Raw genomic sequence first — 12,455 nt, forward strand, 5'->3', positions numbered from 1 at the left:
GCAGATGTCTGATTTGTTAAGCTTGTTTGAGAAAAATAAATCACGTTCCCTTCACTCCTGTGGCTCTATGACATCCTACCTACCATAGTGCTTCAGTGTTGACAACAGACTTTCATCAAGAGCATCCAGCTGGGACAGGGTATCATGCCCACAAGCTTCTCCCAAAAAGCTTATTTCAAGAGGCTTGTAAACCAGAATAAAAAAATTGTTTTCCATCAGTTGCTTTTTCATCACAGTGAGTTCAATTTAGGCACTTAACCAAGAATGGAAGGCATGATTGAAAATATTTGGCAGGATATGAGAGAAGGAAATGATTCATTCGCTATAGGGGAAAGGAAAACTATTCAGGCTGATTAACCTAAAACGGAGTGTGGAGATTCAGGGGAAATCCAAGCACTATGCCCAAGGACCACTAGCTTCACACCAGAGCCCAGGTCCAGCTTGCACAGAGGGGGCTCCGGCCATCCTTCTTACTCAGCTTCCCCTCCCCCCCTCCCCCCCCCCTGCATTTCTGAACCTGGAAAAAAGTTTTTTTTTCAACCGTGAAAAAGAATCTATTATCTCCTAATATTCCCACCCCAAACTTGGTAAGGTGAAAACACTCTAGCCTCACTAGGAAGCATAATAGACTCTTGATTTTTAGTTACTCAAAAGTATATGCCTGTGAACGAGGGAGGCCCCAGCATTACCCCTTTGGTGTACTTTGAGCAGGCTAAAGTACTTGGTGTCATTCAGTAGTCCCCAGAAAGGTCCCACCTCCTAATCTCTCCTTATTCTGCAATAATCGCTGATGCCGTCGGCACTCACTTCCCAGAGCGCACAACCACAGTCTTTCAGCTCGGTGGGCAAATGGGCATTGTGGAGAATGAAACAAACAGAAAAGGGTGGTTTGAGGCTGTGCCAGCTGACACTGGCACTGGTGGAGAACTTAACCTGCTTCACTGCTGGGGTCACCAGACAGGCAGGCCTGAGACGGTCTGGCTGGAGTTGAGAACCAGATCTTCAGTGGCCTTATTACTTAAGAGTTGCTACTTCAAGAATTTACTGGGATAAATGAGGCTAGAGAACGGGGTCCATGCTACTGAGGCCCGGAAAATGGAAGCTTACAGAGGTCAGACCACTTCCCAGAATCATATGGCTATAAAGGGTGGAGCTGGGCAGTGAACCCAAGAGGTCCAGGCTCCAATGCGTAGGCTCCCAGATACTGGGCTATAATATTCGATAGATGTTTATTGCATTTATTTATGAGAAAAATTGCACTTTGTAAAAAACAAACAAAAGTACAAAAGTAAACACCAGAAATGAGAAACCAATAATCTAGAGATAGGTTAATGGTAAAGAAAATAAGAAGGTCTTTGGCAATCAGCTATGTACCCCATGGCTCTTTTCTCTGGGTCTGAGGATTCCAGTTCTGTCATCACAGGGCGTGGGGCCCCGGTGACTGGAGCTTTCAGTTACTTCCTTGCCTTGCCTTAACCACACCTTCCTTATGGCTCTCCACCTCCTTCCTTTGGGGCATCAACACTTATCCTGAATCATAGGCTAATACACTGGGATAAGTTATGACTATGAATCTTTTTATAAAACAAAGACACTTTTAGTAAAAAACAAAAAACTCTTCCAAGTTAATTCTTGTTAATTCACCAGTGGTTCTCAACTATCTTTTGGTCACAGACTCCCCTGAGAATATGATGAAAGCTAAAGACCCTCTACCCAGTAAAAGAGAACACACCACACACACACACACACACACACACACACACATACACACACACTCCAGGGCACATGACTAACTTCAGGAAAGTTCATGTACCACCCAAATCCTATCCAGAAACCCTAAGCTGGGAACTCTGCTCTAGTTGGCCATTATTTGGGTTTGTTAAGTTGGGACACACAAAATCCCATTGGTGCCATTCAGTAAGGGATAGGACTTGAAAGTTATTCATCTTAAATTTGTACCATTTACCTCTTTAGGTAGACATACATAACAGTGTTTTTAAAACTTAAAAAAAAAGAGTGTTTTAATAGGAAAACTTTAGAGGTATTATCATAGTTTTGAGTGGGTACATCTGGTGAAAAGGAGGGAGAAGGATTTGGAGGATATTTCAGCACAATGGGACCAGGACCTGGGCTCTGCCCCACACAGGTCAAGGCCTGCTCCCATGTAGCACAAAGCTCTCAGGGTGCTAGCTGCTGGGTGTGTGGAGTTGGGGGTCCTAGTTTGGAGCAGTAAGATGGTGCAGAGGAGAATTTAATTACACCACATCATCCTGCTAGGTCTACTCCAGGGCCCTCTTCTAGAGAGGGAGGAAGATTCCCAGGCTGAAGCTGAAAGTTGAACAACTCAGGATGTTCTGAGGACATCTGTCAGAGCTCTGTGCTGTTTGGGGCTTATAGATCGTGACAGAGCTTTGCTGTCAGGCAGCTAGTGACCCACCACCCTGGTTTGCCTGGTGCTCCCCTGAAAGTTCGATGTCTCAGGATACCTCTCAGTCCTGGGCAAACAGGGACAGTTGGTCACCCGACCTGAGTCCTAGATAGTGATTTTGGGCAAGACACTTCATCTCTCTGAGCCTCAGTTTCCGCTTCTGTAAAATAAGGCTAACAGCCTGCATTTCAGGGGGTTTATGAAGATTAGATTAGTCAATGCTCATTATTTGGTAGGCAGTCAATAAACAGAATGGCAATCTTTTACTGTTGTTGTTGTCCTCATTGTCATCGTCATCATTGTCTGAAAGACCAGTCTTTTGGGGTGCCTGGGGGCTACTAAAATGCATGCAATTCCCTCCTCTTTGTCCCATAGGGCCTCTAGGGCAGGTTATGAGGACCCAAATCCAATAGTGTTTCGAACAAGCCCAAGATAGAAATGCGATAGAAGCAAAGCATCTTTAACTCTCCCTTTCCAAATCCTTTTCTCTTCCTCTACCTCTCTTCCCCTTCAAACTCCCACATGCACCTCGAACTCTGTCTTCTACCTCAAAATCTTCCCTCAGGAAAGGAATTCCTAACATTCATCTGTACTTTAAGTGGTTTAAAAGAAACTCTGGAAGGTATTGGCATTTTAATTCTCTTATCTTAAAAATGAAGTTTGTCTACTTTTAAAGAAAGTTCACAAGGGTTTGACCCTTTGATGGCTGTATCAGTTAGACTTAGTTCAGCCATACACACAGAAAGCACAAAAGTATAGTCCTTTAAACAAGATAAAAGTTGATTTCTTTCTCATAAAAGGAATGGTAGTTTCACAGCCATCATGGACCAAGGCATCTTCCATCTTTTTCTCCCTCTATCCTGTGCTGGCTTCCATCTTGAGGGTCACTTCTTGGTCCCAGAAGGCTGCTGGAGCTCCAAACATTCTAGGTCATTTAAGGAAAAAAGAAAGAGGAAAGCTAAAAGGGCAGAGAGGATAACTACTGACTGTCAAATTCTTTTAAGCAGCCTTCCCCAAAGTCCCAGAAAACACTTACGTTACATCTCATTGGCCAGAGCTTAATCACCTGCGTACCACTAGTTGCAAAAGGTATTGGAAATATGCTCTTTTCTAGGTAAGTTGCAGTGTTACACAAAATTAAGGTTCAGATACTAAGAAAGGGAGAGTGCACCTAAAATGCACCAAATGAGAAGCCTGCACTGGTGAAAACTTTGTCGTTACTTTCCCTAGTAGCTGATTGATCAGAATCACTGTACCTACAGATCTGTCTCCCAGTTCTGGTGAACAGTCTGAATTTAGGAACCCCTCAGATACCAATAAAAGAAAGAATGAAGGGTATTATGCTAGTATTGGAGAGATTTGAGTTCAACTGCTAGTCACTGGGTCAGATTTCCAGGGGATGTTTTGTCTCAGGATTTTAAAAACCTACAGCATAGACTTTTTACACAACGAGGGGTTTAAGGATTGTTATGTTCTCTTATGATTCTATTTATAGCTTTATAGTTGTTTCTCAACTATGTAATGAAATTAACTTTTGAAAGCAGCCAGGAACTCTTAAAAACAGAGGCTATTTCTTTTCCGGCATTTATTGATCGTGACTCACATAGGAAATATAGAATTAACAATGAACCTTCAGCTCGTGACTTAGAATTGGTAATTTGGTATTGGTAATATAGTGGTGCTGATTGCTGAGGGAAAAATAAATCTTATAAGACAATTTCTAGCCTGTCCAAAGAGGAGTAAATCATCTCAGCTTAGTTGCTATGTGCAGGCAGGAGCTGGGATTTCTCAGCTAACGTGACTAATGACATCGGATGGATACAATGCACGTAGTACTGAGCCTGAAACCAAATACATTCCCCTGATTCTTTTTCTCTGGACACATGATTCTTTTAACATTCAGGTTTTAATCTCAGAAGTACAGGCGATAAACTAAATCACCTTTTCAGCTAAAAAGCAATGATAAATAAGTGCTAAAGCTGGCTGCACAAATAAGACAGCTCTGATTTATGAGGAAAGCATCACTAGATATGTGAGTCTGACCAGAAAGAGAGTAGGAAACATTAAATGCCCTAAAGAGCATCTACCTATTTAGGGAAAACATTGAAAACAAAGTAAGCTGGGAGGTATATTCCTTTTAAACTCAAAAAACAAGAATGGACAGGCCTTTTCTCAAGGGAGAAAAGCAAGATTTGAAATGTACAATCATTTGCCATCTGCTGACTCATTCTTTGGAACCCTCTAGAAGGAGATGTTACCCAGCCAGCAGCAGCAGTAGCAACTAGAGTACCTTAGCCCTGATGGAGTAAGACTGTTTTTGGTATTCAAAGCATTCATGTCCAATTGTGTCTCTTAGTGAAATGCCTTATTACACAAGGACTATAAATCATTTTCCTTCACAAACAGATTGTATCTCTCTGGCATTTCATAAACTGCACCATATCCAGCGTACTGCAATAATTGTTATGCCTGATTCTCTTAACTACCCTCTTCTGTGACTGTATTTTAGTGACAGGTTACAGAAACTGTAGTAATAGCATTTGCTTTCCTTAGTTCCAAAGCAACTAGTGAAGTGAACATTAAAGCTAATTGATACTGGTAAAGTCATAGTATAGTACGTGGGATTGATCATGGAGCCCTTGTGTTAATTCTTTCAAAAGTCAGTAATAATAATAGCAGCTGTCAAATGGAGTGCCCACTTTGAGCCAGACACTCTACAAATAGCTTTATATTTATATTCTCATTTAATTTTCTCAACAATCCTCTAAGGGACTATTTACATTCTCATTTTTTTTTTTTCAAAAGTAAGGAAAGTAAAGCTCTCAGAGTCTTATTGAAATCAAGTGGCAGTGTTGATATTTAAATCTGGGTCTGTCTGAATCCAAATCCATGCTATTTTCTACATTTGGTTGCCCTATGAAGGTTCAAATTCCTTTCTTCTCTGATTTTGTTAGCATACTTTTTTGAAATAAAAGGAGAGAAATGTTGAGGGTTTTTTTTTTTAGATCATTGTAATTTTGTTAATTTTTCAATGAAACCTATGTCATATTATTTTAACCAAATCTAAGTCATCCCCAAAGCTTTCTATACATTTTTCTAGATTTTAACTTGACCTGGTTTTATTCATGTGTTATACTGAGGATTTCCACAAATGTTTATAGGTGTAATGAGGAAATAACCACAACTGATTTGAGGGAATGGTGTCCTCATACCCACTCTATGGTGCCATGGTGTGTGTGTGTGTGTGTGTGTGTATGTGTGTGTGTGTGTGTTTATTTTCTAGGACATCCTTTCTTTGGGACAGAGACAGCTATTCTCAGACAGTGAAGCATTTCAACCCACTGACTAGGCATGTGACATTGAATAAGTTTAAAAGAGTTTGGGAAAATTGTATAGATGATGTGATTCTAATCTTCTAAACACACACACTAGCACATGTCTAGTTTGTTTTATAATATATGTGTGTAATGATTTGGAAAGAATTATAACAATAGTTACCACTGAATGGTAGAATTACAGTGATTTTTTTTCTTTGTTTTCCAAATTTCCTAAAATAAATGGATATTGCTAATATAATGCCCCCTAAAAGTAATATTTTTAATGGGCGTGAGAATTCCCAAAGCATGCAATAAGTGGCTGGAGGCACAGCCATATGTCATGAGGCTTCTTAGTTATTGCACCCATCTCTTGTTTCTGATTATGGTCATTAATAATAAAGATCTTTAATATCTCTTTGCCACTTTTTCATTAACTGAAAAGATAAACTGGTGTGAAAAAAATGGCAAAGTCAAAGAGTTTACCGTGGAGTTGATCTCTATGAAGCAGCATGATTTAATAAACAAATATTCTCATCTATTTATATAGCTTTGTGTTTGTGTTACCTTTATGCAAGAATTGTTTCTAGAAATAAGAAATCATGGCATCATTTTGGTTATTTATTTCCATGGCAACACATTAATTCAGGGAAGAGCTCTAGGTGTTTCTGCTATTTGTTGTGTGCAATTTTTAGACACATGATCCTTCTAAGTTAGTGAGGTTAATTCCCTGTGGCACTTTCTCATTTGCTCTAAAGATTTGAAGTAGAAGTGAGATAGTTTTGGTTATCAAAACTCACATTAATGTCCGTAATTCTGTGAGCATGCAATTAAGAGTAACAATAGTCTAAAAATATCTCATTTTTCATGACAATTCTCTCTTAAAAGGTCACAAAATAAAAATCTTTTTAGGATTACTAGTTAGTGTGACAACAGTGGTATTTCTAGTTACAGTTCTATATTCTCTCTCTTTCCCATCCTCCCTCCCTCACATACACACACTTAGAAAGAATTTTCCCTTAATCTTTACTCAGATAGGATAGACTAAACTTTAATCCAAAATTCTCTCCTTGTAATGTTTTTCTGCTAGTTCCCTGAAATTAACAATAAAATTGTATGGAAAGCTAGGAGGCAGAATTCTGATCTCCTTTTACCACAACCTCTGTGATTTGGGGCAATTTCCCTAACCTCTCTGTGTTTCCAATTTCTCATCAGTAGAATAATCTAAGCTAATAAAAGGAAGGAAAACAAGTTTAAAAGAAGAGTAGGAAAAAAAACCACAGAAAATAAAATAGGATCTCCTCTATCCCCACTCCAATATAACTTCTGTTTTTGGTTTTGTTTTTTTCCCTCCATAAGTGCAGGTTCATAGAACGAAGGAAAGAATAAAGAGGTCGTCTTGCTGTTGGCCAAGCACACATATGAACTCCCAAAGAATTTTCAGACTATCATTTACTTCAGGTTCGAGCAATGTATTCCCAACCCAAAAAATCCACATGGTTGGGGAGATAAAAGCTAGCTTATTTGGTGGTCCGTTAAATTTGTACTCATCAAGTCCACCCAGACATTCAAGGATATAGTTATACATTTTCAGAATAAAGAACAGCCCCCTCTCTTCTTTTGCTTTGCCTAGTATTTTTTAAGAGGAAAAGAAATTTATTAAAGGATACTTGGGTGTTCATAAGATTTCCAAGAGGGTCAATTTCTGAAGAAAAATATCTAATCACATCATAAGTGTTTCTCTGGGGACTACAAAGTTAGGGGGAAAATAAAAGCCACAAATTTAAGGCTGCTGGCTGAGCAAATTGGTCTCTGGCTATAATCTGGTAAATCCTTAAAGACAGCGTCCTTGGCTTTAGGAAGATCACTGTAATCCACAGGTGAGCCAAAAAGAGTGAATTTAACCAACCAAACATTGGCCCTATGTTAAAATTTCAGGCTTCAGAGCAAGCTGATTGCAATTTATTTTCTAGGGCTTTCAGATGTTACTAAAACGTCCCAAGTTTTCCTTGCTGGTAAATAGTTAAATCAGAATTCCAGACCAGGACCTAGGTCCTTGACGCTCAAGTGTGATTTGTGGAAGAGCAATGTTAACATCACCAGCGCTTGTTACCTTACATCTCTTAGCTCGTATTTCTTGACAGATAAGATGAGAGTAATACCTGCTTCACCTACTGTAGGGGTTGGTTGTAAAAGTTTTTACTGCAGAAGAATGAGAAAATTCAGGATAGTATAGTGAATTTTTACTGCAGAAGAATGAGAAAATTCAGGATAGTATAGTGAATTTTCCAAATAGTTAATTTTAGACTATTTAAAGGGCTTTTTATATGAAATTACTTACATGCACCTTTGCTATCATCATGTGATTCTTTCATAAGTGAGAATGATGGTAATGATAACTTTTTTCTCAAATATCGTTATTTGACAAATAACAAAGTTGGGCACTGTATGTTGCTATTTCTTTTCGTAATTTTACTAGTCTGGGAAACTTAAAAATCTGTGATCCACCACGTGAAAATGCTTGGAAAGCTGCAAAAATGTAAAAAAATACATGAAGTGTTACTATTTTTTTAAATTAAGCACAGACTACGTCCGGAGAATACTTGTGTTTGAAGAGAAGAAGGTTATGCTCAGTGCCCAGAAGTGTAAATGTCTTTTTTGTCTCCTGGATTGTGTGGTTCATGGGAAGGAAGAGAAGGACTCAACTAGGTGATTTGCAACTTGCACTTCTAGGACACCACTAGAAAGGATTAGGACCCTCTTCAAGTCCCATGCCTCAGGCACCTTGCGTTTCCTGGTCGTAAAGTAAACTTGAAGGTGAAACTGACTTTTTTTTGTCAGACTTTCATTTTCATTTCATCAGAAACGTCCCTTATCCTACGAAGTGAAGAGGAAAAACTGATTGCTCAGCCGATTGCTATCGGCATGTCTATTGTAGGAGCAGAACACTCCTCCTATATTGAAAGTGGAAGCAAATATTACCATTTCTTATAGAAACATTTAGAAAGGAAATAAATTATTTTAGCATTGCTGATTTTTTTTAAGTATCTTTTTAAAGTGACCATTTCAGTACACAGAAACTTTTCTCCACTTAATTATCTATTGATACTTCATCACACAAAGGTCCCACATGTAATGGTGTGCACTAAACAGTTTTGGTGATTTATCTTAACTTGTTAAAAATGCTCTATAAAAAAAGGCAGTTAATAAGTAAATTGCTTTAGCACATCACACACTCCCCCATGGCTAAAATGTTTGGAATTCAAAAGAATGTCACCCAACCTCTTTTTTCTCAGAAGAGACTTCCTCTAAGATGGTAAGAATCGGTTGTGACTCTTCTATAAATATATAGCATTAAAACTGTGTATATGAACTGAATACGGTTTCTATTTCTATATGATAAGTATGCCCAAATATAAAACATTAAAAATGGAAGGAAATTTAGAAATCACTCAACCAGCCTCCTTATTTTAAGAATCCAGGAGATTCAGTGATGTAGTTGAAATCAGGTAGGCACAGAGCCAGGTGGACAGATTCGCTCCAAGCTTGGCTCTGCCATTTGCCAGCTGCGAAGACTTAGGATGTCATTCACTGCTAACCACTCCCTGCCTACTGCTTCCTTATCTGTAAAGTGAGGATAATAATATTCTGAGATAACCTAAGTCACGGAGACCTGTGATGTTAAGTGACTTTCTCAAAGTGAGCCAATTAGTTTAACCTTCAGAGCCCAGATTAGAAAACAAATTTGGATGCAGTTTCCCTGAACTGTTAAAACATAACCAGTTAACCAGGCCCCTGAAGGGAACTGTCATATGATTACACAACTGCTTTTTATCTCTGCTGGCCCTTCTTAGGCCTGGCATTTTAGTGGGGGAGGAAGTTCCTAGTGAACTTCAAGTCTTCATTGCGTGTCTCATCCTGAAGTACCTAGAGAAGTTTAGTGTCTCTAACAAATAACACCTCACTTTCATGGGCATAAGAGGCAGGTGATGTCTTTCACTCCTCGCATCAGTCACCCGTCTTTGAAAGGCAACTTCTCCTCATTAAGTGACGTAATATGGAAAGGTCACCTTAAGGAGCCTGGCACTGGAGGGAACCAATGGAGTTCATTTTCCTCATCCCCTTTTCCCTCTTTCTTTGAAGATAACAACATTATAGGCAGAATGAAATAGCTTCTAGCCAAAAGGGGAAACGGCCTCTCTTTATCAGTTGATGGTCTTAAAAGTCTAAATGGTTTTAAAGTCTTATATTTCAAAAATCAAACCAAGTTTAGGGGCAGCACAATGTCATCTGTAGCCTAACAATGTCTTGGGAAGAGTTAAAGAAGATGAAGTAGTCCTCCTGCTCGCTACCTGTTGTTTAATGAGGAAAGAATTTGATAGTATTTTTTATGGCCTAAGATAGGAGGAAAAACTAGCCTGTGGACAATATTTACAGTGAAAGAAAGTAAAGAAAAGAGCCTTGCTATGAATGTCAACCAACACTAGGGTGGGCTTGTGTGGTAAAAGTGAGGATACAGTGAGCAGACCCCCTTCAAGCAAGGACTTGCTCCTGGCTGCAGAGAATGAGGTCAGTAGGCAGCCTCCAGCTGCCAGCAACTTTCAAGGCGGCCTCACCTGCAGAGAACTGCTTTACCTGAGGCCATGCCCTCATTGGGCACCCTGTGTATGGCCACTGAATGGAGGGACAGGGCAGTAATAAAAGCCCATCCATTGGCAAGATGTATGACCACTCTGCTGAACAGTTCTATTCCCAGAGCCCCCTCTGCCTGTCAAGCCTCTATCATAGTTTAGTTTCTCTCACTGCTCAATCCTGCTTATTCACAAGTGTGAACCCCTTATAAATATCTCATATCACAAACTCTGTCTCAGCATCTTCTTCAGAGAACCATACCTGCAACAAAAGTGTTACACTTTCCTAAGGCAGATGGGTTGGCACTTTGCCTCGGTTTCTTTAGGCAGTTAACACAGGGCTAAGCAGGACAAATGTAGTGTTTGACCAGGCTGATGTCAAATGCTAACATTTCACTCCAATCTCATTCTCCAACATGCCTCCCATGAGCCTTTCACTCAAGCAACATGGGTTTGTTTACTTCCCTTCTCTACTGCCTGGCACAAAAGCCCGTCCTGTCCCTTTCTGTCCAACCTTGACTAACCCAGGCTGAGCTATGTGTCACAGCACTTATTCAGTGTTGACTTTGGCAGAGATGGATTTCTTTTCCTATCAAGTACTATAAAACTTGCAAATACAGAGTTAAACCACAGCCAAGCCCTAGATACTGGACAGTATCGGCTTCAGAACAACAAGGCAAAGTCAGACCACTCTGGGCCTGTGCCCTGAGGAGGCTTGATTTACCGTCCCAGCTCTCTGCCTTCGCAGTTCATTATTCATTCAACTAGTTTTAATGGAACACTGTACTAGGCACCTGGGATATGTCACTAAAAACAAATCATGTTCTCTGTCCTCAAAGCCTACTATCCAGGGTTAGAGGTTAAAAAATCAAGAAACAAGCAAATAAATATAATTGTCTGTGCAGGATACCAACAGAATGCAGTGATGGAAGATGAAGGTGAGAAGTGGATAGGCCTCTCTGGAAAAAGACATTTAAGCTGGCCTGAAAGATAAGAAGGCATGAGCCATGGAGAGTCAGGGAGTATATTCTAGGCAAAGGAATGATTCCTACACATCTTTTGTTTATTGATCAACTAAGATACTTCTAAGTTAAAAACCAAAATGCGAGAAGGAAGAAAACCATCTTTTAATCATACAAGAAAATGAAGTATCCTATCAACTTATTTTAAAAGATTTGTTTTTGTATGTTTTAGGCTACAACTGATTCCTGCATTGTTTTGTACTGGTCTTAGCCTAACAACAACCAATGTTATGGTTGGCCCAGCCCTGTGGTTCTTAGTATGATTGCAAGATGCAGGAAACTTTGAAAAGATACAGGTTTATTACTTCTGAGACCTGGAACACTAGCTTGGGCTTCTGCTTTTATTGGAGTCGACAGTCAGGGCCTAAGATTTTGCAGGCTCACTGTTTATTAGTGAAATAAACAGTGACAAGAAAACAAACAAACAAGTAGCCCAGACGGTCAGTTATTGAAATCGATCAAGATTTCTAAAATGAAGGATCCTTAGTCCAGGAAGGTGGCCTGGATCTTGATCTAGTCTTGTGGCTGGCAAGGTGTTTATTCCAGGTAGCAATTTTTTGAAGTAGATGCTTCTTTGAAATGGATGTCTCAGTAATCACAGCTTAAGCAGGCATTTGAATTGCAGAAAAAGAAAAAAAAATTCCAATTGTACATATTTAAAAAAAAAAATTAGTAGTCACTTGCAGAGTCCTGAACTGAATAGATTGCTCATGGCTCTGTGCTTTTGTACATTTGATATTCTCTGCCTAGAATTTATTTCTCCGCTGTCTACTCATTGAACCCTTCCTTGCTATTCTTTATGAGTCACTTTAAACATCTTACCTTTTTTTAAATAGCATTTTTCAAATTGAGATATACTTCATATGACAAAATTCACCTATTTAAAGTATATATTTCAGTGGTTTTTAGTATATTCATTATGTTTTATAACCATCATCATTCTCTAATTCCAGAACATTTTCAACACCCCAAAAAGAACTCTAGTACCTATTAGCAGGTAGTCCCAATTCTCCTTCATCTCATCCTTCAGCAACCACTAATCTACTTTCTAATCTCTACG

The sequence above is a fragment of the Pteropus alecto genome, unplaced genomic scaffold, assembly GCF_000325575.1.
Source record: "Pteropus alecto unplaced genomic scaffold, ASM32557v1 scaffold20, whole genome shotgun sequence".
Taxonomy (NCBI): domain Eukaryota; kingdom Metazoa; phylum Chordata; class Mammalia; order Chiroptera; family Pteropodidae; genus Pteropus; species Pteropus alecto.